This window comes from Lemur catta, unplaced genomic scaffold (assembly GCF_020740605.2).
Source record: "Lemur catta isolate mLemCat1 unplaced genomic scaffold, mLemCat1.pri scaffold_188_ctg1, whole genome shotgun sequence".
Lineage (NCBI taxonomy): Eukaryota > Metazoa > Chordata > Mammalia > Primates > Lemuridae > Lemur > Lemur catta.
In genome coordinates, this window is record NW_025423805.1 from 26,232 (window position 1) to 37,589 (window position 11,358).

The 11,358-nt window shown below is 58.6% G+C and overlaps 2 pseudogenes; both read left to right on the forward strand.

The window, feature by feature from the left end:
* The first annotated feature begins 342 nt into the window (after positions 1 to 342).
* LOC123629645 lies at positions 343 to 434 on the forward strand (annotated as a pseudogene).
* A 5,939-nt stretch (positions 435 to 6,373) lies between these two features.
* Positions 6,374 to 6,465, forward strand: LOC123629646 (annotated as a pseudogene).
* The last annotated feature ends 4,893 nt before the right edge of the window (positions 6,466 to 11,358 follow it).

The window sequence follows — 11,358 nt, forward strand, 5'->3', positions numbered from 1 at the left end:
AAAGAGAGAAAGAGATGAAAAAGGGAGAATGGAAACAGGGAAAAAGGGGAAGGAAGAAAGAAGTTTTGAACAAAAGAGACCAAAGTCACAGCGAGAAGGAAGAATACTGAGCCCGGAGCGACACCTAGTGACCACACCGTCAACGGCACACTACGGCCCCAATTGGCCAGAGACATCTGGTGGACCCCAGGGCACTGCGCGAAGGGAAGCCGAGGGCAACCTGTGGCGGACCCGGGCCACGGCGTCTGCAGGCGATTACCAGGCGGCCACAGGAGGCCGGGGAAACTCATTCTCAGCGGGGGGTGGGGGGAGGGGAAGTGATCGCAAAGTCACACCCGACAGATCCCTTTCCAGTTCATAAACGTGGTGATTGCGTGTTCACACGCACGTGTGAGGTGTGCCTCCTGCTGTGTCGGCACATCCCCCGCGTGACGTGAAACCATGATTGGGGGGGGCGGTTTGCGATGAAAGTCACGCTAGGTCCCCGGGAGAGTTCGTGAGCCTGATAACTGCGCGCGTGCGGAGGAAATCAGGGGGCGGGGGGGGGGGTTGGAAGCGAAGCAAGGAAGAAGGAGCGAGCGAGCGAGCTAGCGGGGGGGGGGAGAGGGAGGCGGGGACGGGGCGGGAGGAGGGAGACGAAAAGAAAAGAGTGGAGAAGTCCGCGAGGACGGAGCCCTCTGGCGGTGACCGCTGGCATAGCGTCGAGGAGCCCGGCCCCGGCCGCGGTCCCGCCGAGACTTGAGTGTGACGGGGACATCTGGTCGACCCCGCGTACCGCGGCGTCGGCGCGCGACGCCGGCGGGGGCGCGAGCGCGGAGACAGCGGGTCCCCGCCGTCCTACCCTCACGGGGGCCCGCCGGCCTCCTGGTCGACCCCGACTCTCGGGGGAAAGAAGGGCGGGGGCGACCGGCCGGTCCCCCGACCGGAGGGCCACCGCTTCCACCCCCGCGGCGACGGAGAGGGCCGCGGCGGCCAGACCGGCGCGGCCCCTCCCCCGCCGGCGCCTCGGTCGCCCCGTCTCCCCCACCCACCGACCATCGCGCTCCTCCGGGGAACCCCGATCCCAGCCCGGAGGACGAGCCCCGAAGGGTCGCGCGGGGAGGAGGCCGCGTGGTGGGAGTCGGGGTCCACCCCGAGGCGTGACTCCGGGCGCGGCCTGGAGGGGAGGGGAGGGGAGGGCCGCCCCCTCCACCTTCCCCGGCGCCCCCGACCGACACACCGCGTGCCCGCGCGCGCACCCCCCCCCACACCCCGCCGTAGCCCTGGCGCGGGAGGGGCCGAGGCAGCGCGGAGGGCCGGAGCGACGGGAGGGGCCGAGGAGGCGGTGACCGACGGACCCGGGGAGACCCGCGCCCCGCGGGGCCGCCGCCGGCCGGCCGGACGCGCGCGCTGCGCGCGCGCGCACCCGCCCGCCGGGACAAACCCTTGTGTCGAGGGCTGACTTTCAATAGATCGCAGCCAGGGAGCTGCTCTGCTACGTACGAAACCCCGACCCAGAAGCAGGTCGTCTACGAATGGTTTAGCACCAGGTTCCCCACGAACGTGCGTTGCGTGACGGGCGAGGGGGCGGCCGCCCTTCCGGCCGCACCCCGTTTCCCAGGACGAGGGGCGCTCTAACTCACAGCCTCACCCAGAGCAACCTCCCGCCCGCCCTGCAAGCTCCATTCACCGTGAGTGCCCTGGCCGGGTAGGTGTCCCACTGCACAAAGACCTATCAGACCGCATTTCTTCCATTATTATAAGTAGTCATACATTCTTTTAGGACCGTAGCCGTAGGGTACACCTCCAGGCACAGTTGCGGGGTGGGAGGTGAGGGAAGAGGCCATTCTTCACGTATCGTTGGGTAGCACGGGGGCAGGGGAGGCAGTTTCCTCCTGCTCCTCCTCGTCCCCCTTCTCCCTGGATTTGCTTCTTCCTGGTTTTTTCTTTATTCCTCTCCCAGTTCCCCCTTCCATCGTCTTGACGGATTTGGATGAGACGTAGACATTTTCTATGTCAGGCTTTACTCATCCCGAGGGAGGAGGAGAAAAGTAAGCCGCCTGCCATGACACAATGGAACGGAAGTTTGTGAGCTACTGACTGCTGTGGCATTCTGACACTTCGTGTTTTTCAGGACATTCTATATTTCCGCTATCCCACTAGAATATATCCCCTTGATCACTCCCGTGTACCCCCATCCCAGCTTTTTCGTGAGCCACCCTCAACGGCCGTGACAATGTAGTGCGGGGACTCCCTCCGTCTGGTGCCTTACACTCGCACATTTGGGGTTTCGTATCAGCATAGCAAAGTGATCGCCTTTCAATAACCTGGCTGGCCACCGTGGCTCATGCCTGTGACCCCAGCAACTTGGGAGGCAGAGACGGGAGCATGACTTGAGCCCAGCAGCCGGAGACCAGCCTGGGTAACACGATGAGACCTCGTCTCTACCAACAAAATATAAAAAAAGAAAAATTATGCCTGGTGTGGCAGCATCTGCCTATAATCCCAGCGGCTCAGAAGGCTGAGGCAGAGAGGATCACTTAAGCCCTGGATTTGAAGCTTGCCGTGAGCTACAATCAGGCTAAGGCGGCCTGGCTGGGAGAGGACAGAGTGAAAGGAATCCTGTCTCAAAAAAAAAAAAAAAAAGACAGAAAAAGGAAAGAGGAAAGAAAGTAAAAAGAGAAAAAAGACCGATGACACAACTTAGAAGTCTCGGTGTTACCGAAAACTCCGCCGATTGCCCACGAGGCAAATAGCGAGGACAAGCTGTGTGAGGAGGAAGAAAAGAGGGAGTCTATTTGGCCGGTAAAGGAGGAAATGAGGTAGACCTTCCCATCTCAAGCCCCCAAAGTTCCCGAACATAGGGCTGGGCAGAAATAGAGAGCTTTTAAAGGGCGCGGGAGGCGGGCGATGGGGGTGGGTGGGGATGGGTGGGGGGAGCGTGTGGTTCTCAGCTTTAGCAATGATTGAGGTTAATGATTTCAATGGTCCAGGCTCTGCCAAAAACAAAGCCTGTGAACTCTGTGAACTCTGCCGGCCACCCACCTGGGGGCAGGGGACCACTTGGGAGTTTTAACAAAAGATTTAACTTGCTTGGGGACATAGGCCAGACTACGAGTTCCCAAAAGTTGGGGGGGGTTGGGGGAGGAGAGCGTAAAAGGACAGAACATCTTTCTGTCCCTTTTTGGTTACTTCTTTTTTCCCCCCTAGGTGCCAAAAGATATGAGCCCGGTGCCGAAAAGAAATAGGTATGGGCGCCCACGTGCACACGCAGAGATATACGATCGAATACGTCGTCTTCACAGTGTTTCCGAGTCGAGGAATCTGGAAGATGATCGGGGAAGGATCATGGGCAACTTCGTATTTCTTCCAGGACAGGAAAATGGACCCGAAGAGAAAAACGCATCGTTCTCGGCATAGGATAAAACGCTACATCTTGTTATATAATATGAGGCATTCTGTGATTTAAATTTTTATCCGAGATGATATTCAGTAAGCCTACAAAACAAGATAAAACACAGACAAACACAAGGGTAAAAAAAAAAAAAAAAACCTAGGGGCACAGGCCTATGGTCCCGGGAGGAGGCAGGGAGCGGGAGGAGGGGCCCCTCCCGCAGACAACAGGGCGGGTGAGCGGAGAGCCGCCAGAGGCGAGGGCTGCCTCGGGCGGGGCCCAGAGCTGCGGGCCCAGGAAGAAGGAAGTGGGACCGGTCGTGCTCTACTCCCCGCCGCTGATCCGAACCGCGCCCCGCCCTCCACCCCCCCTCCACCCCCCACCCCGCCCCGGGGAGTCAGCTCTTAAACTCCCAACGTCACCTGGATTTCCGCGATCACGATGGCTGATCAGAGTGGCCGCTAGGTGACACCCGACAACCGGTGCCAGTGTCAGCCTGAAAAGAAGGGACCCTATGACGGGGGTGGGCAGGGGTGGGGGGTGGGGCGCACAGTGGGCGGCCCGGCCAGCTCCCCTTCCTCCTTGGAGCGGATCGGATCATCTGGAACTTTATCCCCCGAGAGGAGAGAGTGACACTGGGTGTGTGCTAGGAGCCGGCGGGTTGGGACGGGGACCTACCCGAGAGGGAAGTCGAGTACAGGGAGTTTCACAGTTGACCCACTGACGATCTCAAGGCCCGGACAGTAGAAGCGTGGCAATATCTGTCACCGTGGAATGAACACTTGGTACCAAAGACCTTTGTCTTTGCTGGTCCCCTGTGCCCGGGGGGCACGTGGCCAGAATCTGACATCCTAAATGTCTTCTTAGAAAAAATTTGGGGGTGGGAGTGGGGGCGGGGGAGAGAGACAGAGAGAGGAAAGAAAGGGGCAGGAAACGGCTGCCACAAAACTCTCAGAACAGATAAGCGATCGATGGGGCCTATCCGGTTAAATTCTTTCCCTACCCACAGAACGACTTAACGGAGCTGGTGTCACTGCAGTCGGGCCACGTTCCGGTATATGTATATACACGGCCACACATATATATGTATATACACCGACACACACACACACACACACACACACACACACACACACACATATAAAATTAGCTGGGCATGCTGGCGCATGCCTGTATTCCCAGCTACTGGGGAGGCTGAGGCAGTAGGATCACTGAAGCCCAGGAGTTTGAGGTTGCGGTGAGCTAGGCTGACACCACGGAACTCAGTCTAGCCCGGGCAACAGAGGGAGACTCTGCCTCAAAAAAAAAATCCCCCAACCGAACAAGGTATAGGAAAATTATGGTGGCGGTGATGGTGGTGGTGGTGTGGCGGTAGGGGGGCGGGGGCGCTGCTGGTGTGGGCGGTGCTGGTGCCAGTGCAGTGGTCATCGTCCTACTACTAAAAGGGAGAGCAGAACCAAGTTCTGGGACATAAAGATCATACTGGATCCACCGGTGGAGCGAGGGAATGTTTCTTCTACAGGACCAGTATTTCCTTTGCTGCCCCCTCCCCCAATGCCATAAATAATGTGTCGATGAGGACGTACACACCGTTGTCCCTGGTTGTGGGTCGGGGGTGGGGGCGGGGGCGTGGCAGGGAGTCAAGTCAAGTGATGCTTTTGTAATAAAGAGACATACGGCCCCCCGGATACAGGCTGGGAACTTCACCCGTCAGCTCTAGGGAGTAACACAGGCAGGCAGTGCTCACCGTCAGTCTTACATAATTAAAAATAAAAAAAATAGAAAATAGAAAAAACGGCCGGGCGCAGTGGCTCCCGCCTGTAATCCTAGCACTCTGGGAGGCCGAGGCGGGAGGATCGCTCAAGGTCAGGAGTTGGAGACCAGCCTCAGCAAGAGCGAGACACCGCCCCCTCCTCGCCCAGCCCCTCCCCGTCCCGTCCCGTCCCTACAAAGAGAGAGAAATAAATTATCTGGAAAATTAAAAATAGATAGAAACAAACTTAGCCGGGCACAGTGGCACGTGCTGGTATTCCCAGGTATTCGGGAGGCTGAGGCAGAAGGATCGCTTAAGTCGAGGAGTTTGAGGTTGCTGTGAGCTAGACTGACGCCACGCCACACTAGCGAGGGCAACACAAAGAGACCCTGTGAGAAAGAAAAGAGGAAAGAGAAACAAAAGAAAGAGAGAGAGAGAGAGAGAGAGGGAGAGAGGGCGAGAGTGACAGAGAGAAAAAGAGAGGGAGGGAAGAGTAGGAGGAGGAGAGGGATGGGGGGGAGAGAGAGAGAGAGAGAGAGAGGGAAGGAGGGAGGGAAGAGAAGGAGGAGGAGAGGAGAGGGAGAGAGAGAGAGAGAGGGAGAGGCAGAAGAAGAGGGCGAGGGGGAGGGGGGGGAGAGAGACACGGGGGAGAGAGAGAGGGAGAGAGAGGGAGGGAGGGAGGGAGGGGGGAGAGAGAGAGAGAGGGAGGGAGAGAGAGAGAGATAGAAGAAAACTATTAAAATTCGGTACCAGATCCATCGGTCGGTACTCAGAAGCGTGACGATCGGGTGTTCCCGTGCACGTGTGAGATGTGTCTTCTCCCTCACGCCGCGTTTCCTCCACACACACACACATACACACACACACACACACACATCACCCATGTGCCGCGAAAAAAGCAACAAAAAGAGAGAAAGAGATGAAAAAGGGAGAATGGAAACAGGGAAAAAGGGGAAGGAAGAAAGAAGTTTTGAACAAAAGAGACCAAAGTCACAGCGAGAAGGAAGAATACTGAGCCCGGAGCGACACCTAGTGACCACACCGTCAACGGCACACTACGGCCCCAATTGGCCAGAGACATCTGGTGGACCCCAGGGCACTGCGCGAAGGGAAGCCGAGGGCAACCTGTGGCGGACCCGGGCCACGGCGTCTGCAGGCGATTACCAGGCGGCCACAGGAGGCCGGGGAAACTCATTCTCAGCGGGGGGTGGGGGGAGGGGAAGTGATCGCAAAGTCACACCCGACAGATCCCTTTCCAGTTCATAAACGTGGTGATTGCGTGTTCACACGCACGTGTGAGGTGTGCCTCCTGCTGTGTCGGCACATCCCCCGCGTGACGTGAAACCATGATTGGGGGGGGCGGTTTGCGATGAAAGTCACGCTAGGTCCCCGGGAGAGTTCGTGAGCCTGATAACTGCGCGCGTGCGGAGGAAATCAGGGGGGCGGGGGGGGGGGTTGGAAGCGAAGCAAGGAAGAAGGAGCGAGCGAGCGAGCTAGCGGGGGGGGGGGGAGAGGGAGGCGGGGACGGGGCGGGAGGAGGGAGACGAAAAGAAAAGAGTGGAGAAGTCCGCGAGGACGGAGCCCTCTGGCGGTGACCGCTGGCATAGCGTCGAGGAGCCCGGCCCCGGCCGCGGTCCCCGCCGAGACTTGAGTGTGACGGGGACATCTGGTCGACCCCGCGTACCGCGGCGTCGGCGCGCGACGCCGGCGGGGGCGCGAGCGCGGAGACAGCGGGTCCCCGCCGTCCTACCCTCACGGGGGCCCGCCGGCCTCCTGGTCGACCCCGACTCTCGGGGAAAGAAGGGCGGGGGCGACCGGCCGGTCCCCCCGACCGGAGGGCCACCGCTTCCACCCCCGCGGCGACGGAGAGGGCCGCGGCGGCCAGACCGGCGCGGCCCCTCCCCCGCCGGCGCCTCGGTCGCCCCGTCTCCCCCACCCACCGACCATCGCGCTCCTCCGGGGAACCCCGATCCCAGCCCGGAGGACGAGCCCCGAAGGGTCGCGCGGGGAGAGGCCGCGTGGTGGGAGTCGGGGTCCACCCCGAGGCGTGACTCCGGGCGCGGCCTGGAGGGGAGGGGAGGGGAGGGCCGCCCCCTCCACCTTCCCCGGCGCCCCCGACCGACACACCGCGTGCCCGCGCGCGCACCCCCCCCCACACCCCCGCCGTAGCCCTGGCGCGGGAGGGGCCGAGGCAGCGCGGAGGGCCGGAGCGACGGGAGGGGCCGAGGAGGCGGTGACCGACGGACCCGGGGAGACCCGCGCCCCGCGGGGGCCGCCGCCGGCCGGCCGGACGCGCGCGCGCAGCGCGCGCGCACCCCGCCCGCCGGGACAAACCCTTGTGTCGAGGGCTGACTTTCAATAGATCGCAGCCAGGGAGCTGCTCTGCTACGTACGAAACCCCGACCCAGAAGCAGGTCGTCTACGAATGGTTTAGCACCAGGTTCCCCACGAACGTGCGTTGCGTGACGGGCGAGGGGGCGGCCGCCCTTCCGGCCGCACCCCGTTTCCCAGGACGAGGGGCGCTCTAACTCACAGCCTCACCCAGAGCAACCTCCCGCCCGCCCTGCAAGCTCCATTCACCGTGAGTGCCCTGGCCGGGTAGGTGTCCCACTGCACAAAGACCTATCAGACCGCATTTCTTCCATTATTATAAGTAGTCATACATTCTTTTAGGACCGTAGCCGTAGGGTACACCTCCAGGCACAGTTGCGGGGTGGGAGGTGAGGGAAGAGGCCATTCTTCACGTATCGTTGGGTAGCACGGGGGCAGGGGAGGCAGTTTCCTCCTGCTCCTCCTCGTCCCCCTTCTCCCTGGATTTGCTTCTTCCTGGTTTTTTCTTTATTCCTCTCCCAGTTCCCCCTTCCATCGTCTTGACGGATTTGGATGAGACGTAGACATTTTCTATGTCAGGCTTTACTCATCCCGAGGGAGGAGGAGAAAAGTAAGCCGCCTGCCATGACACAATGGAACGGAAGTTTGTGAGCTACTGACTGCTGTGGCATTCTGACACTTCGTGTTTTTCAGGACATTCTATATTTCCGCTATCCCACTAGAATATATCCCCTTGATCACTCCCGTGTACCCCCATCCCAGCTTTTTCGTGAGCCACCCTCAACGGCCGTGACAATGTAGTGCGGGGACTCCCTCCGTCTGGTGCCTTACACTCGCACATTTGGGGTTTCGTATCAGCATAGCAAAGTGATCGCCTTTCAATAACCTGGCTGGCCACCGTGGCTCATGCCTGTGACCCCAGCAACTTGGGAGGCAGAGACGGGAGCATGACTTGAGCCCAGCAGCCGGAGACCAGCCTGGGTAACACGATGAGACCTCGTCTCTACCAACAAAATATAAAAAAAGAAAAATTATGCCTGGTGTGGCAGCATCTGCCTATAATCCCAGCGGCTCAGAAGGCTGAGGCAGAGAGGATCACTTAAGCCCTGGATTTGAAGCTTGCCGTGAGCTACAATCAGGCTAAGGCGGCCTGGCTGGGAGAGGACAGAGTGAAAGGAATCCTGCCTCAAAAAAAAAAAAAAAAAAAAAAAAAAAGACAGAAAAAGGAAAGAGGAAAGAAAGTAAAAAGAGAAAAAGACCGATGACACAACTTAGAAGTCTCGGTGTTACCGAAAACTCCGCCGATTGCCCACGAGGCAAATAGCGAGGACAAGCTGTGTGAGGAGGAAGAAAAGAGGGAGTCTATTTGGCCGGTAAAGGAGGAAATGAGGTAGACCTTCCCATCTCAAGCCCCCAAAGTTCCCGAACATAGGGCTGGGCAGAAATAGAGAGCTTTTAAAGGGCGCGGGAGGCGGGCGATGGGGGTGGGTGGGGATGGGTGGGGGAGCGTGTGGTTCTCAGCTTTAGCAATGATTGAGGTTAATGATTTCAATGTCCAGGCTCTGCCAAAAAACAAAGCCTGTGAACTCTGTGAACTCTGCCGGCCACCCACCTGGGGGCAGGGGACCACTTGGGAGTTTTAACAAAAGATTTAACTTGCTTGGGGACATAGGCCAGACTACGAGTTCCCAAAAGTTGGGGGGGTTGGGGGAGGAGAGCGTAAAAGGACAGAACATCTTTCTGTCCCTTTTTGGTTACTTCTTTTTTCCCCCCTAGGTGCCAAAAGATATGAGCCCGGTGCCGAAAAGAAATAGGTATGGGCGCCCACGTGCACACGCAGAGATATACGATCGAATACGTCGTCTTCACAGTGTTTCCGAGTCGAGGAATCTGGAAGATGATCGGGGAAGGATCATGGGCAACTTCGTATTTCTTCCAGGACAGGAAATGGACCCGAAGAGAAAAACGCATCGTTCTCGGCATAGGATAAAACGCTACATCTTGTTATATAATATGAGGCATTCTGTGATTTAAATTTTTATCCGAGATGATATTCAGTAAGCCTACAAAACAAGATAAAACACAGACAAACACAAGGGTAAAAAAAAAAAAAAAAAACCTAGGGGCACAGGCCTATGGTCCCGAGAGGAGGCAGGGAGCGGAGGAGGGGCCCCTCCCGCAGACAACAGGGCGGGTGAGCGGAGAGCCGCCAGAGGCGAGGGCTGCCTCGGGCGGGGCCCAGAGCTGCGGGCCCAGGAAGAAGGAAGTGGGACCGGTCGTGCTCTACTCCCCGCCGCTGATCCGAACCGCGCCCCGCCCTCCACCCCCCCTCCACCCCCCACCCCGCCCCGGGGAGTCAGCTCTTAAACTCCCAACGTCACCTGGATTTCCGCGATCACGATGGCTGATCAGAGTGGCCGCTAGGTGACACCCGACAACCGGTGCCAGTGTCAGCCTGAAAAGAAGGGACCCTATGACGGGGGTGGGCAGGGGTGGGGGTGGGGCGCACAGTGGGCGGCCCGGCCAGCTCCCCTTCCTCCTTGGAGCGGATCGGATCATCTGGAACTTTATCCCCCGAGAGGAGAGAGTGACACTGGGTGTGTGCTAGGAGCCGGCGGGTTGGGACGGGGACCTACCCGAGAGGGAAGTCGAGTACAGGGAGTTTCACAGTTGACCCACTGACGATCTCAAGGCCCGGACAGTAGAAGCGTGGCAATATCTGTCACCGTGGAATGAACACTTGGTACCAAAGACCTTTGTCTTTGCTGGTCCCCTGTGCCCGGGGGCACGTGGCCAGAATCTGACATCCTAAATGTCTTCTTAGAAAAAATTTGGGGGTGGGAGTGGGGGCGGGGGAGAGAGACAGAGAGAGGAAAGAAAGGGGCAGGAAACGGCTGCCACAAAACTCTCAGAACAGATAAGCGATCGATGGGGCCTATCCGGTTAAATTCTTTCCCTACCCACAGAACGACTTAACGGAGCTGGTGTCACTGCAGTCGGGCCACGTTCCGGTATATGTATATACACGGCCACACATATATATGTATATACACCGACACACACACACACACACACACACACACACACACACACATATAAAATTAGCTGGGCATGCTGGCGCATGCCTGTATTCCCAGCTACTGGGGAGGCTGAGGCAGTAGATCACTGAAGCCCAGGAGTTTGAGGTTGCGGTGAGCTAGGCTGACACCACGGAACTCAGTCTAGCCCGGGCAACAGAGGGAGACTCTGCCTCAAAAAAAAAAATCCCCCAACCGAACAAGGTATAGGAAAATTATGGTGGCGGTGATGGTGGTGGTGGTGTGGCGGTAGGGGGGCGGGGGCGCTGCTGGTGTGGGCGGTGCTGGTGCCAGTGCAGTGGTCATCGTCCTACTACTAAAAGGGAGAGCAGAACCAAGTTCTGGGACATAAAGATCATACTGGATCCACCGGTGGAGCGAGGGAATGTTTCTTCTACAGGACCAGTATTTCCTTTGCTGCCCCCTCCCCCAATGCCATAAATAATGTGTCGATGAGGACGTACACACCGTTGTCCCTGGTTGTGGGTCGGGGGTGGGGGCGGGGGCGTGGCAGGGAGTCAAGTCAAGTGATGCTTTTGTAATAAAGAGACATACGGCCCCCCGGGATACAGGCTGGGAACTTCACCCGTCAGCTCTAGGGAGTAACACAGGCAGGCAGTGCTCACCGTCAGTCTTACATAATTAAAAAATAAAAAAAATAGAAAATAGAAAAAACGGCCGGGCGCAGTGGCTCCCGCCTGTAATCCTAGCACTCTGGGAGGCCGAGGCGGGAGATCGCTCAAGGTCAGGAGTTGGAGACCAGCCTCAGCAAGAGCGAGACACCGCCCCCTCCTCGCCCAGCCCCTCCCCGTCCCGTCCCGTCT